This window comes from Siphateles boraxobius, unplaced genomic scaffold (genome assembly GCF_051911475.1).
Source record: "Siphateles boraxobius isolate OS27281-9 unplaced genomic scaffold, OSU_SipBor_1 99, whole genome shotgun sequence".
In the NCBI taxonomy this organism is placed as follows: domain Eukaryota; kingdom Metazoa; phylum Chordata; class Actinopteri; order Cypriniformes; family Leuciscidae; genus Siphateles; species Siphateles boraxobius.
In genome coordinates this window covers 1855001-1862500 of record NW_027509229.1, presented here as the reverse complement: position 1 = coordinate 1862500, position 7500 = coordinate 1855001, and the positions used below count along the sequence as shown (strand labels likewise).

Genomic DNA, 7500 nt, shown 5'->3' with positions numbered 1-7500 from the left:
AAAACCCATTTACTTTTATACAACTTAAAATATCATTATAAAAACATTTCATCCATGCAATAAAAATTCCCCCAAAACCAAATTGTTCCAATATATCAAATAAATATTTGTGCTCTACTCTATCAAATGCCTTTTCCAGATCTATACTAATCAAATATCCTTCTTTACCTTTTTCTTTCATATACCACATTAAATCTCTAATACTTGTTACTATATCCGATATATCACGGTTTAAAACACCATATGCTTGATTTGTTTTTATAATGTTTGGAATCACTTTTTTCAGTCTGTTTGCTAAAATCTTGGCCAGTATCTTGTAATCAGTATTTAACATGCTCAATGGTCTATAATTTTTAAGCTCTTCTCTTTCCCCTTTATTTTTATATATTATCTTAATTATTCCTTTCTTCATACTTTCACTTAACTTTTTCTGTTTAAAAATATCAATAAATAAATCATGCAAAATTGGCGTTAAAACATTCTTAAAAACCTTATAAAATTCAGCTGGTAAACCATCTAGGCCTGAACTTTTCCCATTACTCATCTGATCTATAGCTTCATCTATTTCTTCTTCTTCTATTTCCTTATCACACATTTTCTTATCTTCTTCATTTACTTTTGTTTCAATTTGATTCAATAAAAACTCTTCATCTTCCTCATTTATTTTATCTTTTTTAAATAAAATAGCATAAAAATCCTTCACTTCATTTAAAATACCTTCTTTTTCTTTCACAACCTTTCCGTTTTTTGAAATACTTTTTATCATTTCTGCTTGTTTTCTTGTTTTTTCCAAATCATAAAAAAAATGTGTACTCCTTTCTCCTTCTACTGTATTTTTCGCTCTACTTCTTATTTTAGCTCCCATGCACTTTGCCTCTTCTATTTTTTTCAATTTCTCTTCTAATATCACTATTCTATTCCCATCCATCCTTCCTTCTGACACTTTTTTCATTTCTTCTTCCCATTCCTTGTTTAATAATCTTTCTTTACTTTTCTTTATTCTTTGCATTTTCTTTGAATATTCAATAGATAGTTTTTTAATATCTATTTTTAAATTATCCCACCACACACTTTTTGCTTCTTCATATAGGACATTATTAATGTTATTTATTATATAATTTTCTACTTCCATTTTATAAATGTCATTTTTTAAAAGTTCCGTATTAAAAACCCACACCCCTGGCCCTCTCTCTACACCACTATAATCAATGATTACATTTAAAAAATCATGATCACTTCCACTAAACATTTTGTAAAATACTTTTGTAACGAAACTTCCCAAATGTCTGTTACATAATACCAAATCAATTCTACTTTGTTTTAAAACTTTGTTTACCATTTGTCTTCTTGAATATTCTCTTTTTACTCTGTTTCTTTCCCTCCATAAATCTATAAATCTGTGTTTTCCCATAACTTTCTTTAATTCTTTTCTCCCAACATCTGCTCTATACACCATGTAATCCTCCACATCTATTCGTTCTAAAACAGTATTAAAATCACCAATTAAAATCGAACATTTATATTTCTCTATTAGAACATCCATTTCTTTAAAAAAAGTAGCACGTTCTAGGTCTTCATTTGGTGCATGAATATTACATATTGTTATTTCTTCTTCTTTTCCTTCGACCTTGACCATCAATGTCCTTCCTATCTTATCCGTAAATATAACTGTTGCTTTTTGTATTGTACCCCTTCTTATTAAAATTGCTACTCCTTTTTTCCTATTAGGATCATTATTGTAAAAAAATTCCCCGTCCCATATTTTCTTCAAATCATTTGTTTTTTCATCATTCCATCCTGTCTCTTGTATACATATTATGTCATTTTTCTTTGTCAAATGATTAATATTCTCAAATTTAGTCATAGTTGACAATCCCCTTGCATTGATTGAAACTATGCTCAATTGACTCATATACAAAATAAAAGTAACATAGAAACAAACAAAAAAACTCATCACTTTGGTTCAGTCTCTTTCAAAACCGCATCTCCTGGTCCAGTCCTTTCAGCTTTTTTCCTCTTTTTTTCTTTAGATTCTCTTCTTATTCTTTGTTTCTCCATCACCTTCTCAATGTTAATTTGTCCTGTTGTTTTTAGTTTACTCCCCCCACTCAAAATGTTTTTCTTCCCACTTTCATTTCCACCAATAGTTTTATTCTTAGTGTCTCTTACCTCATCTATGTTTGTACTGTCCTTTGGTCCATCATTGTCATCTTCTTTGTTTTTCATCCCATCCTGTTCAACTTTATCTGCAATTATTTGTAGTTCTGTCATCGTTTCTGTCTCTTCTTCTCCATCCCGTTCGTCTTTACTTCCTCCTTCTTCTTCTCTGCTCTGTATATCCATTATTAATCCACGTGTTTGTTGTAGTACACTTCCTTCATCATCCTCTTCCACATTCACCTCGTCGTTGAGTGTCTCCGTCTCCATTTCCTCATGTTCCTCTTCGTATGTTTCACATCTGCACCTGAGAAATGCCTTTCCGCAGCCTTGGCACCGCGGGGCTTTGCAGTCCCGCGCATAATGCCCCTGCTCCAGGCATTCTCTGCATATTAATTGTGGACAGTCCTTTTTTTCATGATCCACACTTGCACATATTCTACACGTCTTCACCTGGTGATCATGAATCACCCTGAAAAACTGCCATCCTTCTTCCGTTTCGAATCTTGTGTTATATGGCAGAGACACCACGTCTTTTGGAAATTTAACTCGTATAAATCTTGTTCCATCCGCCACAATTGTCCCAGGGTAATACCTTCTTCTCAGAGGAAGTATCGGTGTAACCCCCCAGCTTGTCAGTTTTTGTAAAACATCCTCATCATTAATATAGTTTGGCAATTGTAAAAACGATACCATCCTTTCCGTTCCACAAAGTTTTGTTATTTCACAACATTGTCCATTTATTTGTATTCCATCCAATAATTGTTCACAGTCTTCCTCTTTCTCCAATGTAAGTTCATATTCAAATTCAGTTTTTTTCCTTAGTCCATATAATTTTCCCAATCCAGTTTTGTCCTCCACAGCTTTAATTATCATCATAACCGTTAGTTGTTCTGGGTTTTTCACATTCATTGTCAACGTTGTTTCTTTTTTGTACTCTCTCTGGTATCTCATTTTCCCTCTCAACTTATTTATCATTTCATCTTTTTGACTTTTCTCTTGTCTCTTTTCACCATTTACATCATCCTTTTCTTTACCTTGTATCTTCTGTTGTTCAGTCCTTCCTTTATCCATTTCAACTCCATTTCTCTTCTTTCTCGAAACCACAGATGCCCATGTTTCGTTGTCATCTTTATCTTTTCCATTGTCCTTTTCTTTGTTCCTTTCAGTGTAATCATTATCCTCAATCTCTTGGTCTAATATCCGTTCCTGTTCCATAGCCATAGTATCAGTCATTTTGAAAAATAAATAAATAAATAAATAAAACCTCAGACAGTAAAATACCTGTCTGAGGTTTAAACAAAACTAAATTAAGAAGACAGCTAGTAACTTAATGAATTATCAAATGAAATCACAATAAAGAAAAACAAAAAATAGGAGAGCCTTTCTCTCCAAACTGCCACCTCACACTTCCTGGATCAGACGAGATCGGGCGTGCCCAAGGTGGTATGGCCGTAAGCGAAAACTGCTGCCAAAATTGGGCTATTTAAAAGGTTAGACCATTAATGAAGAAAACTAAGAAGAACTTTTGAAAAAACTCAAACTCTTTCATGCTCTCTGAAGAATCTCAGAGACTTTTAAAGGCTTTCTGAAGAAGCTCAGGGACTCTTTTTTTTTTTTTTTTTTTTTTTAAATCAAAAAAGCTTACAGCACCTGGTATTCCCAGGCGGTCTCCCATCCAAGTACTAACCAGGCCCGACCCTGCTTAGCTTCCGAGATCAGACGAGATCGGGCGTGACCAAGGTGGTATGGCCGTAAGCGAAAACTGCTGCCAAAATTGGGCTATTTAAAAGGTTAGACCATTAATGAAGAAAACTAAGAAGAACTTTTGAAAAAACTCAAACTCTTTCATGCTCTCTGAAGAATCTCAGAGACTTTTAAAGGCTTTCTGAAGAAGCTCAGGGACTCTTTTTTTTTTTTAAATCAAAAAAGCTTACAGCACCTGGTATTCCCAGGCGGTCTCCCATCCAAGTACTAACCAGGCCCGACCCTGCTTAGCTTCCGAGATCAGACGAGATCGGGCGTGACTTTTTTTTTTTTTTTTTTTTTTTTTTTTTGGGCGTGTCTTTTTTTTTTTTTATTAAATTTTTTATCATTGCTTTACATAAAACACATCATTATATATTTATACATTTCCATCTTGTTCAATACTTTGGCAAGTAAAAGTGTTTTTGTTTAAAAACACACATGACATCCTTGTTAAAAATTCCATAAAATTCCCCCATTTTGCTCTCCATTTTAAAATAATTGTACAATATTTCCACATAATCATCTACCATCGGTTTAAAAAGCCCCCATAGATCTAAAACAACATCTCTGTTTTTTGCTATGTTCCTTCTTTTCCATATTGCTTTCTTCGCCAGTAGTAAGCACAAATTCACAAGCTTCTTATTTACATTTTTTTCTGCCATTCCCAACATAAAACATGTATCCCATTCAGCAACCACTTCTTTTCCTCTTAATTCTTTTATAAAATCTTTCAGTTCATTAAAAAAAAAATTAAGCTTTTCACAATATAAAAACAAGTGTAAAATCCCTTCATCTTCCTTCTTACATACTTTACATTGTGCATTACTTTCTTTTTTCATTATACACAATCTCATTTCAGTATATATCACATTTTGTCTAATAAAATAATCCAAACATTCCAAACCTACATCTAACCAACTCCATGCTCTGTTTTTCCAGACATCTTTTTCTTCAATTCCATTCAAATTCCTTAACCAAACCTCATTAGCCCCTGGTTTTTTAAAAACTCTGTTTCTAAAAAACTCATAAAACATTTTCACAGTTCCCATATTAAAATCCACCTTCTTGTCTTTACATTTTAAATACACCGTCATTTTGTTTTCTTTTCCATCATTATTGTTGACCTCCTCTAACCATTGACCTGGGATTGCTTTTTTAACATCTTCATATTGTTTTTTTAAACTGATCACATTATAGTCTTCCTTTTCCTCCTCCATCGCATCCTTTATCACTTGTAGTGGTAAAAATCCCTCCTTCCACTCCCATAAAATATCCCTCACTTTTACAATGCCTGCTTGCATCCATTTCTTAAAATAGATATCACGCTCATTTATCTTTATTTTGTCATTTAAAAACAAAGGTTGATTTAAAATCATTTCCCTCCCTTCTGGATTAAAATCCACCTCTGTCAAAAAAAGCCTCCAAGCATTTAAAACCTCTTTATAAAATTGTGGAATTCCCTCCATCATCCCAGCTTTTATCTTCATCCATAAAGTGTTTTCCCCCAGGTTAAAATTCCCACATTTATTTAAATAAAATACCATCAATTCCTTCCAATCAGCTCTATTATTATCATCCAAGTACTTCTTTACCACTTTTACCCTCATGCTTTTCATTTTCAGTTCCACATCCACCAGTCCCATCCCTCCCTCCTCCGGTTTTCCTATGAGCGTATAATACGCTACCCTTGAAGGCTTTTTATCCCATAAATATTCTAAAACAATCGTTTTTATTCTCTTAAAAGCCCAGTTTGGTAATGACATTACTTGCAATTTATACCACATCTTTGATAACATTAAACTGTTTACAGTTAAAATTTTCCCTTTCAAACTTAAAAATCTATTTCTCCAAAAAATCAATCTTCTTTCCATTTCTCCCAATGTCTCTTCCCACATATTATCAATAGCTTCCTTCTCATTTTTTGCTACAATTGCCCCTAAAATCTTCATCTCTTGTACTTCCTTAAATTTAAAAACATCTGTTAAACTCTCTGTCCTTCCAAACTTCATATATATTGTTTTTTCCTCATTTATTTTTGCCCCTGAGCCTTCGCAATAACATTTTATTTTTCTCATCACTTCTTTTATGCTTTCCCTATTTTCCACCACAACTGTCGTATCATCTGCATATTGAAAAATTGGAGTTAATTCTTTTCTTCCTTCAAATTGTATCCCTTTTATCTCTTTGTCTCTATTTATTAAAAGCCCTAAAGGTTCTGCCACCAAAGAATATAACTGTGCGGACAGTGGACATCCTTGTCTGATTGATCTTAAAACTTTAAAAGGTTGCGTTAAAAAACCATTACATTTTACTTTTGTTAAAATATCACTGTATAAAACTGAAATCCATTTGATAAAATTCTCTCCAAACCCAAATTGTTTTAAAATTCCCATTAAAAACCCTCGTTCCACTCTGTCAAAAGCCTTCTCAAAGTCCATACTTATTACATATGCGCTCTTTCCTTTTTCTTTTATATATCCCACTATATCTCTTATACTGCTTGTGATATCCGCAATGTCCCTCCCCTTAACTCCGTAAGCCTGGTTAGTTTCAATTATATCCGGCATTATCTCTTTTAATCTGTTTGCTAAAACTTTGGCTAAAATTTTTAAATCTGTGTTTAACATTGTGATAGGCCTATAATTCTTCAATTCCGTTTTGTCTCCTTTTCTCTTATAAATGATTTTCATTAATCCCAGTCCCATTCTTGGGTGTACTCTTTCTTTTTTAAAAATTTCTCCATAGATTTCTTTTAAAATTATGCTAATTTTTTCCTTAAAAATCTTATAAAACTCATTTCCAATTCCATCTATTCCTGGGCTTTTCTTTACTCCTAACTGATTTATGGCCTGTATAATTTCTTCTGTTGTTATTTCTCTTTCACAAACCCCCTTATCTGTCTCACTGACTTTTTTTGTTATCTGTTTAATTAAAAAATTCCTTTTTTCTTCATCTCCTCCTTCTGATTTAAAAAGTTCTTCATAAAACTGGCTTATTTCTTTTAAAATCCCTTCTGTGTTTAAAACCGCTTGTCCTTCTTTATTCTTAATTTCCTTAATTATTTCTGCCCTCCCCTTGCTTTTCTCAAGATTAAAAAAGAATTTGTTACATTTCTCCCCTTGCACCGTACATTTTGCTTTACTTCTTAACATCGCCCCCTTGTATTTCTTCTCTTCTATTTTCTTCAATTTGTCCTCCACTTCAAGTACTCTTTGCACGTTTACTTCATTTTTGTTTAACTCTTTTCTTAGCGTTTCTCTTATTTCTTCCTCCTCTGTTCTTTTCACCTTTTGTAACAACTTACAGTAGTTTATTGTGTATTTCTTAATTTCATATTTCATGTTTTCCCACCATTGTCTTTTATCTTCTATGTACATCAAGTCTTTTTTTCCTTCATCTAAAATGTTTTCTATCCCTTTTTTAAAATGCTCTTCCTTTAAGACATCAGTGTTTAAAATCCAAACCCCTGGTCCCTTCCTTTCTCTTTTAAAATCTAGTCTCATTAATACCATTTTGTGATCACTTAAAGTGGTTTCTTTATAAAAAATCCCATCAATAAAATGTTCTAAATTCCTGGTGTTTAAAAAGTAATCT

General features: G+C 32.7%; 1 non-coding gene across 1 annotated transcript; it reads right to left on the bottom strand.

The window, feature by feature from the left end:
- Nucleotides 1-3798: 3798 nt before the first annotated feature.
- LOC143733452 (5S ribosomal RNA) lies at nucleotides 3799-3917 on the bottom strand. Its single transcript, XR_013201384.1, has one exon. It is a non-coding gene; the product is annotated as a 5S ribosomal RNA (ribosomal RNA).
- Nucleotides 3918-7500: the final 3583 nt, after the last annotated feature.